Source organism: Rhinolophus sinicus, chromosome 17, assembly GCF_057876585.1.
Source record: "Rhinolophus sinicus isolate RSI-liver-muscle chromosome 17, RSI-T2T, whole genome shotgun sequence".
NCBI lineage: Eukaryota > Metazoa > Chordata > Mammalia > Chiroptera > Rhinolophidae > Rhinolophus > Rhinolophus sinicus.
Genome location: NC_142517.1, coordinates 104165267 through 104183596, shown reverse-complemented (window position 1 = coordinate 104183596; position 18330 = coordinate 104165267). Strand labels below are relative to the sequence as shown.

Genomic DNA, 18330 nt, shown 5'->3' with positions numbered 1-18330 from the left:
ATATACATATATATATTTAATATTCTTTTTATGCTTACTCTGGAACTACCCTAACAAAGTTGAACCATAGGAATTTCCGATAATTGACTGATTTTGACCTACAAAAACCATAAATGACTTAATTATAACAAACTAACATATTAAACGTTATCTGCTAAATCAATGTGCCTTGAGTAATCTTAATATATGTAAAGTGGTTGAACCTTCTCATTCTTCATATTTGTGTTTCTCCAGTCATCCATTTAGCCATCATCCCAGCCAGAAAATAAATATTTACTGAGCATCTCCTGTTTCATCTGAGTTAGGCTCTGGGGCTACACTGGCTCTGCCTTCAGGGAACTTACGATCTAGTGGACATTCCACTTCTATCATGTCCTCCTTTCTTTCCTTATGACGTACTAACTGTAAATTCATGGTTTTTTTTTTTAATCATGGGGACATGGCATCAATATAGAAGAAAAGGTTGGTCAAACTTTCCATCTGATACACTTCCTGTATGCTTCTCCTTCATGAATCTTCAAAGGTCATGCAACACCGTGGTTTCAGCAGGAAGGCTGGATTGTGGGCCCCCTTTCTCCTCCATTCAATCACTTCCTAATAATTTCAGCAGAATGGAGTCCACAGAGACTGTGTGAATTCAGGGAACAGAGAATCCTCTACTTCTATCAGGACCTTTCCCTGAACAGACACTGCAGCATACCCCGAATTATCACAGATCTCTGAAATACCACCACCATTCCATCCCAACCATCCTTCTGTTCGTCAGCTTCAGGTGAGCGGCATAGCTCCTACTTCTCTAGCTCTCAGCGCTCTGCCCACAGCCCCTACTCCCAACCTGTGTTGGAGACAATGGGATCGGACTCAGCAGATCTCAAGACAACACAAGTCTGACTTATAGACCTACCTTTAAATGATATGTCACATTTTGGCACCTCTGAGCAGGTGCCATTATTTATACAACTGTAAACATACACGTCCAGGAACTGACAGATTCAAGAAATTAGGAGCTCATAATCTGGGGTTTTGGTACTAGAGCAATGATCCTGGTTTTATGAAATTTGGGGAAAATTCATACAAAGAGTAAATATGTGATTGGGCAAGTCATTGAGTAGACCAAAGAATATGTGAATTATGGATGGATTTCTGCATTTATGATATGCAAGTTAAAATAACTTACAAAAATCATAGGACTATCACATTCTTATAATATTTTATTTTTACTTCTCTATACATTTACATACATACATTTTATTCTACTTTTACACATATATACATACAAACACATACAATTATGTATATGAAGCTGAAGAGTTAAAAAGTGATTATAGTCATGGCTAAATGAATCAGTTAAGTGATTTGAAGCATCCTAAAGTTTGCAGCAAATAAAACAATACTGTATAAAATTACATTTAAAAACTTGGACTTTTGTAAATAAAATTAAATCAATATAGCAATAATTAAAAGAAGATGATTAAACTTCATGAGGAAAAGGTGAGATTTCTGGTCTTGAGAGTATCTAATAAATCTAGTCAGGCTGCTGTTGTGGTGGGAAATCAACCTCATTTTGGCTATATTAACAAAGATAAAAGAGAGAATAAAGATCATTTTAGAAAAATAGATTTTTTTTTTTGGTGTGTTAAGTACTTTTTATTAAAGACCTTTTTTTTTTCTAGAGCAGGTGGGTTTCCAACATAATTGAGAAGGAAGTACAGAGATTTCCCATATACCCTGTTTCAACATATACATAGCCTCCCCTATTATTAACATAACAGAATGGTATATTTTCCCCAAGCAGGTACCTATATTGACACATTATAATAAACCAAAATCCCTAGTTTACCTTAGGAATCACTCTTGGTGTTGTACATTTTTTGGGTATGGACAACTGTATAATAACATGTAGCTATCATTATATTACAATATCATACAGAGTATTTTAACTGCCAAAAATGTCCTCTGTCAGTTCATCCTTCCTGCAACACCCATCCCTGGTAAAACACTGATCTTTTTACTGTCTCTGAAGTTTGCCTTTCCCAGAATGTCATATAGTTGGAATTATCCAATATGCAGCCTTTACAGATTGTCTTCTTTCATTTACTAATATGCATTTAAGGTTCCTCCATGTCTTTTCATGGCTTGATAGCTCATTTCTTTTTTAGCACTGAGTAATATTCCATTGTCTAAATGTACCACAGTGCATTTATCTATTCACCTACTGAAGGACACATTGTTTGCTTCTAAGTTTGGGTGATCAAGAATAAAGCCACTATTAATATCCAGGAGCATGTTTTTGTGTGGATTTATTTTCAACTCCTTTGGGTAAATATTAAGGAGTGTGGTATCTGGATTGTGTGGTAAGGCTATGTTTAGAAACTGTCTTTCAAAGTGAATGTGCTCTTTTGTATTACCTCCAGCAATGTATAGGCATTCCTGTTGGTCTTTTATCAGATGTGTCTTCTGCAAGTATTTCCTCATAGATTGTATCTTGTCTTCTAATTTTCTTGACATTGTCTTTTGCAAAGCAGATTTTAATTTTAATAAAATCAATTTTATCAGTTACTTCATTCGTGGGTTGTATTTTCAGGTTCTATCTAAAAATGCATCATAATATCCACTATCATCTAGATTTTCTATGTCACCTGTAGGTGTTTTATAATTTCACATTTTACATTTAGGTCTATAATGCATTGTGAGTTAATTTTTTGTAAAATGTGTAAGGTCAGTGTCTAGATTTATGTATGTATGTATGTATGTATGTATGTATGTATGTATGTATGTATGTATTTATTTATTTATTTAATTTTTGATGTGGACGTCCAGTTGTTTTAGCACCATCTGTTGAAAAGACTATCTTCGCTCTTTTGTCAAAGATCAGTTGACTATGTATATGATCACAAGTTATAGGCTTTCTATTCTGTTCCATTGTCTATTCTTCCACCAATACCACAGTCTCTCGATTATTGTATGTGAATAGTTAGGTTAGCATCAGTCCTTTAACGTTGTCCTTCTCAGAATTTTGTTCTTGATGTTTGGCTATAATATATATTGTTTTTCTCTTTAGAATTGTTAATTTTTAAAAAGAGAAGGTCTTTTATTACATGCTTCATTACTATTCATCTTATTTAGAATTTTCTTGATAGAAAATTATCCAGAACATAATAATTGGTCTTTATTTAAAACTATACACTTATGTATTTTATGAAATATCTATCAGGGGATGTATCTGAGAAATTTACTACAATGAACTAGCATATTAAGTTTATTATCTGTTAATTAATATGATTTGAATAATCTCTATGTATATAAAATGCACTATAAAAAGGAAAATTGATCTGGATGGAATATAGTATAAATTATATATATCCCAATAAGCCTAGAATTTCTTAGGTTTCTCTAAGATTTTTACTTAAAAGTAGCTATAGTGGATAGTTGTGTATATCTTCTCAAATATTGAACTAAGTACTGGATTCTGGAGCTTAATCAATACAAAGCAAATTACGTCCTTTCAGAAACTAAATAAAACATTGTGACAAGTAACCTAACAACAAAATTAACAAAGAGGGAGGAAAGTAAACAAAGCAAATTACTTAATTTGGTCATCATCCATGATTTAGAGTTGTGAAAAAGAAGACCTGCTATTAATACAATGTCTACAAATTTAGATCAGATATGACTGTTGAAACAAGATACTCTAAAACTATACATTCGTACATATGGGATATCTCTTTTCATTCAGTTTATCTATCAATATCTGGCCATTTAAATCCTTTTGGCCTGTCCCATTCCCATTGCTATGTTTTTGAGTAGGACTTTAGAAGTTGTTGGTCAGCCCAGGATGGTGGACTATTTCTAAAACCACGGGAAGAGAGGGCCCAATGAGGGCCCAATGAGGCAGAAAGCCATGACGAAACACTGTGAGCATGAGACTCCTGATAGTAACCAAGTTACAAATCAGAGCCCTCATAACTTACACAACCTAAGGGGAGCATGTGATCTAGCACCAAGCCTCAGGGGTGGGCTCCAAGAATACCCTAACATGAGAAGGAGAAAGGCTAGCCATCAGGTCACACTACCACAAATACCTTTGGAAGTTCCAGGTCCTGTGGACATGTTCCGCTCAGCTTGGACAGCAAATTTGAGAAAGCCTGACCCTGTTCTATGCATTAATGCATGCTTTCAGCTAGAAAACCGACTCTCAGCAGTTGTAGTAGCTGTGACACCATGACAATCCAATGGAAATTTGTGTTATTTCTACAGAAAGAACACAAACAAAACATTGTACTTAGTACTTCTGCCTACCAGTGCCTTGATCCCATCCTTTCCCACTACTATCCAGTCAGTACTTTTCCTATCTTTCTACTGTGTTTCCCCAAAAATGAGACCTAGCCGGACCATCAGCTCTAATGTGTCTTTTGGAGCAAAAATTAATATAAGACCCAGTATTATATTACATTATATTATATACCTGATCTTATAGTGAAATAAGATGAATCTTATATTAATTCTTGCTCCAAAAAAAGCATTAGAGCAATCAGAAACGTAAAAGGGGAAGTTATCACGGACACCACAGAAATACAAAGGATCATCCAAGAATACTATGAAGGACTATATGCCACCAAATTTAACAACCTAGAAGAAATGGACAAGTTCTTAGAAACATATAGCCTTCCAAGGCTGAAACATGAAGAACTGGAAAATCTAAACAGACCGATCACCAGTAACGAAATTGAATCAGTCATCCAAAACCTTCCCAAAGCAAAAGTCCGGGACCAGATGGCTTCACTAGTGAATTCTACCAAACCTTTAAAGAGGATCTAATACCAATTCTGCACAAACTCTTCCAAAAAATTGAAGAAGAGACAGTACTCCCTAACTCATTTTATGAGGCCAACATTACCCTGATACCAAAACCTGGTAAGGACAGCACAAAAAAAGAAAACTACAGACCAATATCTCTAATGAATACCGATGCAAAAATCCTAAATAAAATTCTAGCAAATCGAATACAACAATGCATTAAAAAGATTATTCATCACGACCAAGTGGGGTTCATCCCCGGGGCACAAGGATGGTTCAACATACGCAAATCCATCAATGTGATACATCACATAAACAAAATAAAGGACAAAAATCATATGATTATATCAATTGATGCAGAAAAAGCATTTGACAAGATACAACATCCATTTATGATTAAAACACTTAATAAAATGGGTATAGAAGGAAAATACCTTAACATAATAAAGGCCATATATGACAAGCCCTCTGCTAATCTCATAATTAATGGTGAAAAACTGAAGCCCTTTGCTCTACGTTCAGGAACACGACAGGGATGTCCCCTATCACCTCTGCTTTTCAACATAGTGTTGGAAGTCCTTGCCAGAGCAATCAGGCAAGAGAAAGAAATAAAAGGCATCCAAATTGGGAATGAAGAAGTTAAATTATCACTCTTTGCAGATGACATGATGCTATATATAGAAAACCCTAAAGACTCCACCAAAAAGCTATTAGAAACAATCAACGAATACAGTAAAGTTGCCGGCTACAAAATCAACGCACAAAAGTCCATTGCCTTCCTATATACTACCAATGAAATCTCAGAAAAAGAAATACAAAAAACAATTCCTTTTGCAATTGCAGCAAAAAGAATAAAATACCTAGGAATAAACTTAACCAAGGATGTGAAAGACCTATATGCTGAAAACTATAAGACATTTTTGAAAGAAATTGAAGGAGACACAAAGAAATGGAAAGACATTCCTTGCTCATGGATTGGAAGAATCAATATAGTTAAAATGGCCATATTACCCAAAGCAATATACAGATTCAATGCAATCCCCATCAAAATCCCAATGGCATATTTTAAAGAAATAGAACAAAAAATCATCAGATTTGTTTGGAACCACAAAAGACCCCGAATAGCCAAAGCAATCTTAAGGAAAAAGAACAATAATGGAGGTATCACACTTCCTGACTTTGGCTTGTACTACAGGGTTACAATAATCAAAACAGCATGGTATTGGCAGAAAAACAGACACATAGACCAATGGAACAGAATTGAGAACCCAGAAATAAAACCACATAAATATGGACAGATAATTTTTGACAAAGAAGCTAAAAACATACAATGGAGCAGAGACAGCCTCTTCAATAAATGGTGCTGGGAGAATTGGATAGCCACGTGCAAAAGAATGAAACTGGACTGCTATTTGTCACCATGTACCAAAGTTAATTCAAAATGGATCAAAGACTTAAGCATAAGACCTGACACAATAAACTGCATAGAAGAAAACATAGGTACTAAACTTATGGACCTTGGGTTCAAAGAGCATTTTATGAACTTGACTCCAAAGGCAATGGAAGTAAAAGCCAAAATAAACGAATGGGACTATATGAAACTTAAAAGCTTCTGCACAGCAAAAGAAACCATTGACAAAATAAAGAGGCCACCAACTGAATGGGAGAAGATTTTTGCAAACAGTGCCTCCGATAAGGGGCTAGTATCCAGAATATACAAGGAACTCATGCAACTCAACAACAAAAAAACAAACAACCCAATTGAAAAATGGGCAGAGGACTTGAAGAGACATTTCTCCAGAGAGGACATACAAATAGCAAATAGACATATGAAAAAATACTCAACATCACTAATCATCAGAGAAATGCAAATCAAAACCACAATGAGATATCACCTCACCCCAGTCAGAATGGCTATCATCAACAAGACAAATAATAACAAATGTTGGAGAGGCTGTGGAGAAAAAGGAACCCTCATACACTGTTGGTGGGAATGCAGACTGGTGCAGCCGCTATGGAAGGCAGTGTGGAGGTTCCTCAAAAAATTACGAATAGAATTGCCATATGACCCAGCAATCCCTCTCCTGGGTATCTACCCAAAAAATCTGAAAACATTTAGAGATAAAGACATGTGTGCTCCAATGTTCATTGCAGCTTTGTTTACGGTGGCCAAGACATGGAAACAACCAAAATGTCCTTCGATAGATGAATGGATAAAGAAGTTGTGGTATATATATACAATTGAATACTATTCGGCAGTAAGAAAAGATGATATAGGAACATTTGTGACAACATGGATGGATCTTGAGAGAGTAATGCTGAGCGAAACAAGTCAGACAGAAAAAGCAGAGAACCATGTGATTTCACTGATGTGTGGTATATAAACCAAAAACAACAAAAGAACAAGACAAACAAATGAGAAACAGAAACTCATAGACACAGACAATAGTTTAGTGGTTGCCAGAGGGTAAGGGGGGCGGGGGGTGGGGGGTGGGAGATGAGGGTAAGGGGGATCGAATATATGGTGATGGAAGGAGAACTGACTCTGGGTGATGAACACACAATGGGATTTATAGATGATGTAATACAGAATTGTACACCTGAAATCTATGTAATTTTACTAACAATTGTCACCCCAATAAAATTAATAAAATAAAAAAAAATAAAAAGCATTAGAGCTGACGGCCCGGCTAGGTCTTACTTTCGGGAAAACATGGTAGTTTAAAACCAACCCCTACATATTCTGTTAATTACAATTAATGCAGGTGAAAAAACTCTGTTACCTGTTTGATTTATCGTGCACCTGCACACTAATATGAATGAGTCCTGCCCTTTCTCAGGCCCTCTCATCTTGGTTGCCCTTTATTAACGCTTCCTATTGTGTTATCTTAAGTGGTAAATAAAAGTCAACTAATCCCTCCATGTTCTTAACTAAATTCTGTTGTTTCCCAAAAGAAACCACTTCCCTACTTCAAAATTATTAGCATGCAAGGCCCTATACAAAGCATTAGAACAAAATGGGGGAAATGGAAAATTAACAAAATTAAGTACAATGTTACAAGTACTCAAATAAATAAATATAATGGGCTACAATAAAGAGTTATGGGGGTACTATCTTAGATGCTGGTGGTGGTTGAGGGGATTGTAAAGGCAGAGAGATCTGAGAGCTGAAGTCTGAAATCAACCAGGCCATGAAGGTGTGGGGGTGGGGTGGGGTGAGGCATTATAGACAGGAAACTCAGTATGTAGAAGTCCTGAGGCTGCAGAGAGCTTGTTTCATTCAAGGGCATGAAAGGTCTGTGTGTTAGAGACCACAGGGAGAGACCATGAGACATGAGGACGGAGAGGTGCACAGGTTGTTACACCTTAACCGTCTCCCTAGCTGCACTCTAAGCTCTGAAAGGGTGGCCAGCGTATGGCCTGTCCTGTTCAGGACAAAGCGCTTAATTGGTGCTTTTTGATTCAATGATGTGTGTACAGAATTATTAATTTCATTCCTTTCAGTCAGACAAAATAGCTCTCTTGCAGATGCGAAGGCTGCTTAATCTTGACCTAGTTATTTCACATGCCACTTTTCTACCCAACTGCAGAAATCCACTCATTTCACTAACATCCCTTGTGTTTCTTCAGTGTTCAAAGTGCTACAATTGTCATACTCACCAGTGTGGCATTAGGAGAAACTTCTGCTGTTATCAAAGTTCAAAGGAGAAAAAGGGGACTGCAAAGCGCCTGACATTTCACACTAAGTGAAACCTACCTGTACGGTACTAACCCTGTTCCTAATGTTACTAATCTAGGAGAAACAATAGTTTTCAGCCTCTTCCTGGAACTGGGTAGTGAGCATGCCAGCATTTCCAGGAATAAATGTATAACTAAAACCACACGGGAACCAGGTAGAAAGCTGGGAGAAGCAGGGACTTTGTCAAATATTAAAAATAAGCGGGCCAGCCCGGTGGCTCAGGAGGTTAGAGCTCCATGCTGCTAAATCCGAAGGCTGCCGGTTCGATTCCCACATGGGCCAGTGGGCTCTCAACCACAAGGTTGCCAGTTCAACTCCTCAAGTCCCACAAGGGATGGTGGGCAGCATACCCTGCAACTAAGATTGAACATGGCACCTTGAGCTGAGCTGCCGCTGAGCTCCCGGATGGCTCAGTTGGTTGGAGCAAGTCCTCTCAACCATACGGTTGCTGGTTTGACTCCCACAAGGGATGGTGGGCTGTGCCCCCTGCAACTAGCAACAGCAACTGGACCTGGAGCTGAGCTGCGCCCTCCACAACTAAGACTGAAAGGACAACAACTTGACTTGGAAAAAAAGGCCTGGAAGTACACACTGTTCCCCAATAAAGTCCTGTTCCCCTTCCCCAATAAAATATTAAAAAACAAATAAAAACTTTCACTGAGTACTTTCTGCAGTGCCAGACCCTGTCTAACGAAGTTACACTAATACCTGTCAGACTCTAAACTCTTCTAATAGTTACACAGCTTCAGAGATGAGGTACGGAAGGAACATATATGAAGAAGAAACTGGCTCCGAGTCCCCAGACATAAGCAGTAGAGGCAGGATTGGAGTCAGGCAGGTGGACTGCTGAGATAACGGTCTTCTCCTCTATGCTACACACCGCCTCTATCTTTCCAATTCTTCTGGTGTCCCAGGGTGCCTAGCACGGTTCCAGCTGTGTCCTAACTCATATTTACTGTTAAGTGACGCTGGTAGGTTCTATTAACCGTCCCTTCTAATACCCCACATTTTGCTGGCAGAGACCCCGGAGCCCAGGTTCCTGCCCTGATTCAGGGCTGCCCTCCTCGCTGGGAAGAGATGTTCTTAGGGAAGGCAAACCCCCAGGGGTAACAGGCAGGAGACACCATCATTGGCAGGAGTCTTTCCAGCCTCGGATACTGACTGCCTGGCCGGGGGGCGGAGTCGCCGCTCCACTTCCGGGGTCGCTCCCAAAGCCCGCTGGGAGCTCACCCCCACCCTCCGACGCTAACGCCAAGCCCCGCCCCCAGCGCCTGCATTTGCGTCCTCGCGTCAGGGTTCCCGGGGTTCGGGGCAGCCAGGATCCATGGGGGGCGAAGTCGCGGTTCCGTGCACTGGCGCGGCCCAGCTGTCCTGCCTCGGGTCCCGTGCGGCTGCGCGAGGCGGAGAGCTGCCTGCTAGGCCGCCGCCCCAGTGACGCGGCGCCGCGCGGCCTCCCCCGCCCACTTTGTCTTCTGAGAGACTCCAAAACCGTTGGGATGTCAGCACCGGCCAGAACTTGGAGGTTCATTAATGGGGTGTGGTTGCCTCTGGGTTGGTTGGTGTAGCTTAGCGCTGGGGACTTTCCAGTGCTCTGGCCTTTGCCTCCATCCCTAGACTCCTATTGCTTTCAAAGCCTGGAAGCCACGAATCCGGAGTACAGATTAGGGGTGTGAAGCTTGTTTTTCCTTAGGGTCTTGTTCTTCTCTTGCTCACTCCCTCCCTCCCTTCCTTCCCAAATGACATTTTAACTTGTTTAAAAGAGACAATGTGACCAGGTGTGTAGAACGTTTACTTTTATTTATTTATTTATTTATTTATTACTATGTGTTGGGTTTTTTTTTTTTTGGTTTATTTTTTAAGTGTGTTTTTCCAGGACCGATCAGCTCCAAGTCAAGTAGTTGTTTCAGTCTAGTTGTGCAAGGAAGCAGCTCACAGTGGCCCATGCAGGGATTGGGGATTGAACTGGCAACCTTGTTAAGAGCACCGCCTCCAACTAACTGAGCTAACAGGACGCCCGGAACATTTACTTTTCTATACATACTTGTTAAATTGAACTGTTCATTGCTTTTTTTCATTAACATTTTTTATTTATAAAAGTAACACTGGATCCTCCAAACAATGAAGCCTAAAAAGGAGGAAAAAAAAGTGAAACATACCCTCTCCGTCTCCATCATTCTCCCCATTACACTGTTAACCATGGTCAACAGACATCTGAAGCTTTAACTAAGAGAGGTAGGTGGGAGGAGAGAAGAAGGTGGTGGGAAGGGAGGGGAATATAGAGAGAAACAGATAATAAGATGGAAAAAGGAAGGAGGAAAACCAGTCACTTTGGTTTGAATTCCTTCTCATTAGTTACTATCATCTCTGTGACCTTGCAAAAGTTACCTGACAATCTCTGCATTATTTTTTATCTGTACAGGGAGAGTAGTAATAGTACCTACATCATAGGGTTTTTATGAGGGTTGAGGAAGATAAAATATGTAAAGATTTGAGAATGGTGCCTGCCACAGAGTAAGCACTCAGTTAATGTTACAATACTGTCAAAAGTTTAGAAGCAACAAGAATAATACCAATAAATCACTGAAGTAGTAATTAGTAGTTTACTATGCAGATACCAAAAAGACAGTTTGCAAACTGGGAGCACCAAAACTAAAAACATGGAATGAGGTTCAAGGGTACATTGTTAATAAGCAGCTTATATGGTGAGAATGCAGTGACTTTATTTTTTTCTTTAGGATGATTGGTTATAATATTAGAATTTTCAGTGGTTACCTCATATCAACCTTGGGAAGCAGTTCAAGTTTTGCTTATGATTTCCAGAGGAATCAGCAAAAAATGACCCAGGTCAAGTTAGTCCTGGAAAATAAACTAAATTAAACTTTATTTGTGTGAGTAAACTGGTTTTGTCTGCACAGATAACTTTTTTTTTTTTATGATTCAAGGATTTAAGTCTTACATGCAAGGCATACTGCAAATAGCGTTAGCAAAAGATCAATGTAAAAACAATCCACAATCCTATAACTATCAATTTTAAAAAATTTGTCCTAGTGGTTAGAAAGTCCAACCTGTATTCTTGCCAGTGGATGAGTTGTACGGAACTCCGTTAGCATGAACATGGGGCTTACAGGACCCCACAGACCCAAGGGACCACAGTGTTGGTGACCTGGCAAGATAGTGATGTTAACAAAGTTCGTAGTTGAAGAATATTTTAAAAACTGTAACGATGCAGCACATGATTTTTACATCTAGTTACTAGAAAACAAAGGAATGCACTTATTAGCTTGAATAAAGTAACATGAAAAGGAGGAAAGCACTTTCCCTAATCTACAAAAAAAAAATTCTAATGCGTTATCAAGAAAGATTTTATACTGCTCATTTAGAAATGGTTCTGTAAGAAAAGCACTTTACTAATTTAGCAACTATAGGAATGACCAGTTCAAAGATGAATTAAATGCTGTGGGGACAGAGCCCCAGAAAGTAGTTTACAGGCTCTCGGCCTCACATGGAAGGGTGCTGGCTCGGGTGGTGAATGGCCGTTGGCTGTGGCTGATTGGCCGTCGGCTGTGGCCGGTTAGCCGATTGGCCGCTGGTATAACTGCTGCGGCTACGAAGGATTGCCGAGGATTGCCGAGGAGCCGAGCAGAGCCGAGGAGAGCGGAAGAGGAGAGCCAAGAGAGGAACAGAGGAGAGAGTGGAGGAGAGTCGTGGGTCGGTCGGTTGGCGGAAAAGCAGACAGCAGGTCACGCGTCCGGTGGGCCCAGCCTCCAGTGAGACCATAGTGGTATGACTCCCCTACCTATGGCTCCGTGGGTGTTCCTTTTCGGCCTCACCATATCCTGCGTTCTTGTGTGGGGAGCGGGAGCAGAGACCCCGCAGGCAGCCCTGCCTGAAAGATGGCGCGGCGAGAAAGCCTCCGCGCACGACAAATGGCGCAGCGAGCAGGGTCTCCCGCACGACAAATGCCCAGTTTTGGGAGGGACTGCAGGTTTAAGAAAAAGATTAAGAAAACACTTACTGGTAATTATCAACTCTCCATCTACTGTGTTTGACAGAAAATAACATTTTTAAAATTTTACCCATGACACTTTTATTCAGTTTAATTGTTACGTGTACAATGTAGTGTAAATTAATCTCCACTTCATATTTTGTCAAAATACTGTCTTTGTCCTTTGATCACATCAAGTGTTGCAAATACTTCAGCCCAGTGCACCCACCGATAGAGCAGAATATGTTACGTCATCAGAGGGACATGTGAGTAAGAGTTCTGTTAGAAATCTCAGCGAAAATTAAAACACTGAAAAAAAAAAAAAAAAAAACTCACTACAAAATTAAGATTGATCCAAAGAGTTGAGTTGTTACACTCACACCATTAGGACATACAGTACAATGTTAGGTGAACATGGGTTGATAAATTATCAATGCATTAAATGGCAACATTTCATGAAAGAGGCTGTATGGCCTGTATGTGAAATAAAGTGTCAGCCTTTCCTAACTTCACAAGCTACCATCTTCTTAAAGACTCAGGTCTTTAAACAGTTTAATGTTTAGTGTTCTTAGCACAACAATGCAATTAGGTTCACAAGGTATTTTGGCAACTTTTAATCTAAGCAAGAATAGGGGCTTTTGAAAAATAAGGCCTTAAGAAAGCTTGTCATTTTAAGGCTAAATTTTAATAGAATGTGAAAGTTTGAACTCTTACACTTTAGACAAACAAACCCTAAAAAGTATGGATTCGTTCAAAATGGTTTTATGGAAAAACTAATCTGTAACAAAAACTTGGTATTGGGTGCGAAGGTTCCATCATTTTTGAGCAAAGAGTTTGTACCAAGGTTCCAAGGACACAGGGCAGCAGGGGAGAGGAGTCCAGGGGAGAACTGTTTACAACAGCAGACATTTTCTCTTCCTCTTCTTGACGGAGGTGGGCAGAGAACGGCTGGGAAGGCTTCCTCAAACAGTGTTGAGGCCTGGCTGTGGAGAGCCCAGCACTCAGAGTACTTCACAGCACCCATCTCCTTAGCCATGGCTAAACGCTGGGGTAGGTGATGGGCAGCAGCCTCTCCCTCAGTTTCTCAATTATGTCTTTATCATCCCTAAAATCAAGCTTGGGAGTGTTGGGACAATGGTGTCGCACTTCAGGATGCCACTTTGCCCAAGAACATTTTCAAGTGATGCAGGACTCACAAGAGAAAAGCGAAGTAAGAACCCAACTGTCCTCGAATAGGATGGGGACATAATCTGTCATAATCTTGTCCAGCAGTTTCCCACAAATCCAGATTCATCGGTTTTCCACCTACCATAACGTTGGCAGAATGTTATGGGGATGTGTTCTCCAGGACATGCATTGGCTGTGTAACTGATCAGTAGGCAAGTTTACCGCCCCGTCTCCCACCATCACACATCGGATGCCCTGCATCTGGGTGGCTCTCTGGGCCGTTGCTGCCAGAAACGGCGGGCTCCGGGCGCTGCAGGCGGGGCGCCAGGGCCGCAGTCCACGCCGCCTGCACCTCCGCCAAAGGGAAACCAAAGCCCAGCAGCGGCCACCACCCAAAGCTGAGGAAAACTGCAAAGAAACCGGAAATGTCGGCTCCACTCACATCCCGCTGCCCCTTCCCCGCGCCAGGGCCCCGCTTCCAGGCCTCTGCTCAGAATTTTCAAGGCTGTGCTCCATTTGTTTTTAATTTCAACAATACGAGTATGTCTATACACATCTACATAGTGGTGTTTTGTTTTGGTTTTTTACATAAATAGGATTATTGCTTACAAACTGTTGTTTGATAATGCAATCTTGGAACTCTACAGACCTTTAATACAGGATTGTATCGTTGATCTAATAATTTAGGTGTACTTTATTTTCACGTTTTCGCTATTAAAATCATGCTGTAGTGATCATCTCTGCATATATCTTTCTGTACAAACTACAGAAAAACATATTATCCTATTCTTCTGCCAATAAAGTATGAGAATGCTTGTTTTCCACTTGTCTCCAATTCCATAATATTAATTATAAATGTTTGCTACTCTGATTGGCAAGGATATTCTTATTCTTGTTTTTGTTTGTAATTAATAATTGTTAATAAGGTTGAGTACTTTTAAAATATGATTACTGATCATTTACCATTTAATTCTGTGATTTACCTGATTTTTAATACCCATTTTCTGTGGGATTTGCATTTTTTCCCCATGCTGATTTGTTGGTGCACTTTATCACATTGTGGAGTTGAATCCCTTACCTGTTAAATAAGGTTAAATAAGGTACATTTCTTTTGCCCAGTGAGCCTCTGGATTGTAATTTATTAAAAGTTGCTTTTGTGATACATACATTTTCTTTTTTCTTTTTTTTTTTTTTTTTAAATTTATTGGGGTGACAATTGTTAGTAAAATTACATAGATTTCAGGTGTACAATTCTGTATTACATCATCTATAAATCCCATTGTATGTTCATCACCCAGAGTCAGTTCTTCCATCACCATATATTCGATCCCCCTTACCCTCACCTCCCCCCCCACCCCCCTTACCCTCTGGCAACCACTAAACTATTGTCCGTGTCTATGAGTTTCTGTTTCTCATTTGTTTGTCTTGTTCTTTTGTTGTTTTTGGTTTATATACCACATATCAGTGAAATCACATGGTTCTCTGCTTTTTCTGTCTGACTTGTTTCGCTCAGCATTACTCTCTCAAGATCCATCCATGTTGTCACAAATGTTCCTATATCATCTTTTCTCACTGCCGAATAGTATTCCATTGTGTATATGTACCACAACTTCTTTATCCATTCATCTATCGAAGGACATTTTGGTTGTTTCCATGTCTTGGCCACCGTAAAAGCTGCAATGAACATTGGAGCACACGTGTCTTTATCTCTAAATGTTTTCAGATTTTTTGGGTAGATACCCAGGAGAGGGATTGCTGGGTCATACGGCAATTCTATTCGTAATTCTTTGAGGAACCTCCACACTGCCTTCCATAACGGCTGCACCAGTCTGCATTCCCACCAACAGTGGATACATACATTTTCATTTTGAATCATCCTTTGCTGTTTTTCACTTTGGACTTTTGGCTTTGCGCCTTATTTTAAAAAGCCTACTGTGCCTCAGGACAGTCATTATGATTTCTTTGTTGACATCTGTTTATTTCCTAATTACCAGAGGGATGTGTCTCTCTAGTTATATTTTTATTATTTATGATTGTGTAGTGGTCCAAAAACATACTATGAATGGTTTCAATAATTTGAAATATTTTGAGACTTGCATTATGACCCTTTGGTACACAGCCAATTTTTGTACATATTTTACAATTACTTAAAAAATAGGTGTAGTCTTCAACATAATGCTTTTTTTACTTTTTTAATTGGCTCAATTTGTTAATAGCACAGTTATTTTCTTTGCTTGTTCTGTCATTTATTCAAGAGAGTATTAAAATCTCAACTGTAATCATGGATTCATTTCTTCTTGCTTTGATTTTTTCCCCATATATTTTGAGGTTACATGATTAGGCAGAACCTAAAAGCTGTATCTTGCTGGTGAATTGAAACTTGATTATTATGAAATATTCCTCTTTCCTTCTAGTAATGCTTTTCTTATAATGTCTATTTTGCCTGAAATTAATTATATATATATCATTATTGATATATATAATGATATCATTATATACATATCAGTGATATATATAATGATATATATCATTATCATACATATATTAAGTTTGTTTTACACCACTTCACTTTACAAAAGACCTATGTATCTGTTTTCGCTAACAGAGAGAAAGCCAAAGAGGATTTTTGCTTTTACAAAAAAAGGCAAAGATTAAAAATAGCATTCAACATTTGTTTTGCAGTGAGCCATTACAGAGACAGTGTGCACCCTGAGTAGTGTAGCGAGTGACACCAAATCCCTTCACCAGAAACAATACTCAGCATCTCAGCATCAAGCTTCCATAGCTTTGAACTGTGTCTGCGAGCATCTGTGCTTTATCTTGATTTATTTTGTGCATCTATTACCAAGTTGTGTCCTAAAGTAATTATTTCTTTGCTTTATACCATTTCAGCTTATGAAAGTTTTCCTAGGAATGCTCTACTTTGGATAGCAGGGGAAACCTGTATATATGTATATACACATATAGATAGATAGGGGTGTCGATATGCTTCCCTATCCAACAATACATCAATAGGAGCAAGTTTTTTTCTGTGTTCTTTCCTTCTGCATGGTGGACTTTACATCTCTTTCATTTTATGAGGTGGTAACTTTTTATGAGCCCAGATTTTAGTGGGGATCTCCTATTAGCTTTTTCTTCTTGATGGATCCAGAAATTTATCTTTGGTCTTAACATCAGTTTTCTTCATTTTGTGCTTCTATAAACAAAATTCACAGACAGGGTGGCTTAAACAACACATTTTTCCCCCTAAAGTTCTGGAGGCTGGGAAGTCCAAGGTCAAGGTGTGAACAGGTCCATTTCCTGGTGAGGGCCCTCTTTCTGGTCCGCAGACTGCCGCCTTCTCACTGTGTCCTCACATGGCAGAGAGAACTACCTCTTGTCTGTCTGCCTCTTTTTACAGGAATTCTTCACCCATCATAATGCAACACCCTCAGGACCTTGTCTAAATCTAAACACCACCGAAGTCCCCATCTTCAAATACCATCACATTGGGGCTTAGGGCTTTAATATATGAAATTTGGGGGACACAACATTCAGTTCAGAACATTGTTATGCTGTAGTCAAAGTAGACGCCAAAGGTCTGGTGCTCACAGAAACTTCTGCTTGGAGTTCTGCTTCCTGACTGACCTTCTGCAGCAGAAGGGGTAGGAAAACTGTAGAGATGTAGTAGCTTCCATTTTAAATGTTATTGTTCAACCTCTACTTCCCCAATGGATACTGTGTTTTTGAATGTCGAGACTTTTCTGTTCGGTTTTACACAGAAGACATCTTCCATCCCTTGCTTAGTGTAATACACACCATTGCCACATTTTCTCCATGGGGTAGTGAATGAGATGGTTGGGTGAACAGCTTTTTGAAAAAGACCTTTGTGCATTCTTAATTTTAATTTGTAATTTTTGACTTTATTGTCCTCTTTATTTGGGATCACTGAGTCCTCATCTCTCGGGGAATCTGCAAAGATAAATTAGATCTCCTTATTTTTACTTATCTCTTTACACACTTATAGTTGTTATAGCCTCTGTTTTCCAAATCATGTACCACATCTGCTGCTGCTTTCCATCTTCTCAAATTCATTGAAAACTTACTTGCTACTATAAATTCTTGTTGTTTTGGTTTTTGGTTTTTGTCTTTAGGGTTATTACAGCTCTTGGGATTTTTGTCTGTTTCAACTGTCTTCACTTTCATTTTATTATGGTCTATGAAGAACTTCTTTAATTAAAACAAGCAAACCAACATCTAGCTATGGTATAAACTACCAGTTGCCTATCCTGAACTCAGTATCTGCCTCTACATGGTAAACTAGTGATCTTCAAATTTTAATGTACATCTGAATTACCTGGAAGTCTTGTGAAACTCAGTTTGCAGGTCCCCACCTCTGGGGTTTCTGATTTAGTGGGTCTGGGTTGGGGACTGAGAATTTGCTTTTCTAACAAGTTCCGATAGGATGCTGCTGCTGATGTTCCATGACACTCACATTGAGAACACTTGGTAAAGGAATCCTATTCTGTTCCGGTCTTATGAGCGATGTGTTCATGGAAGGACGTCTTAACCCAAAGCATGAATTTTCACTAGTAGACAATCACAGTGACACCAGCCTCTTTTGCCTGTTCATGTGGGCATATCACTCAGATTTAGCTACGAA

The 18330-nt window shown here is 39.3% G+C and overlaps 1 long non-coding RNA gene and 1 pseudogene across 1 annotated transcript; both read right to left on the bottom strand.

Annotated features, from left to right (window-relative positions):
- Positions 1 to 1228: 1228 nt before the first annotated feature.
- Positions 1229 to 11002, bottom strand: LOC141571853 (uncharacterized). The gene is made up of 3 exons (XR_012496910.2): positions 8458 to 11002; positions 4083 to 4251; positions 1229 to 1568 (listed from the first exon to the last, which is right to left on the bottom strand). It is a non-coding gene; the product is annotated as an uncharacterized LOC141571853 (long non-coding RNA).
- A 2288-nt stretch (positions 11003 to 13290) lies between these two features.
- Positions 13291 to 13949, bottom strand: LOC109456514 (ras-related C3 botulinum toxin substrate 1 pseudogene; annotated as a pseudogene).
- Positions 13950 to 18330: the final 4381 nt, after the last annotated feature.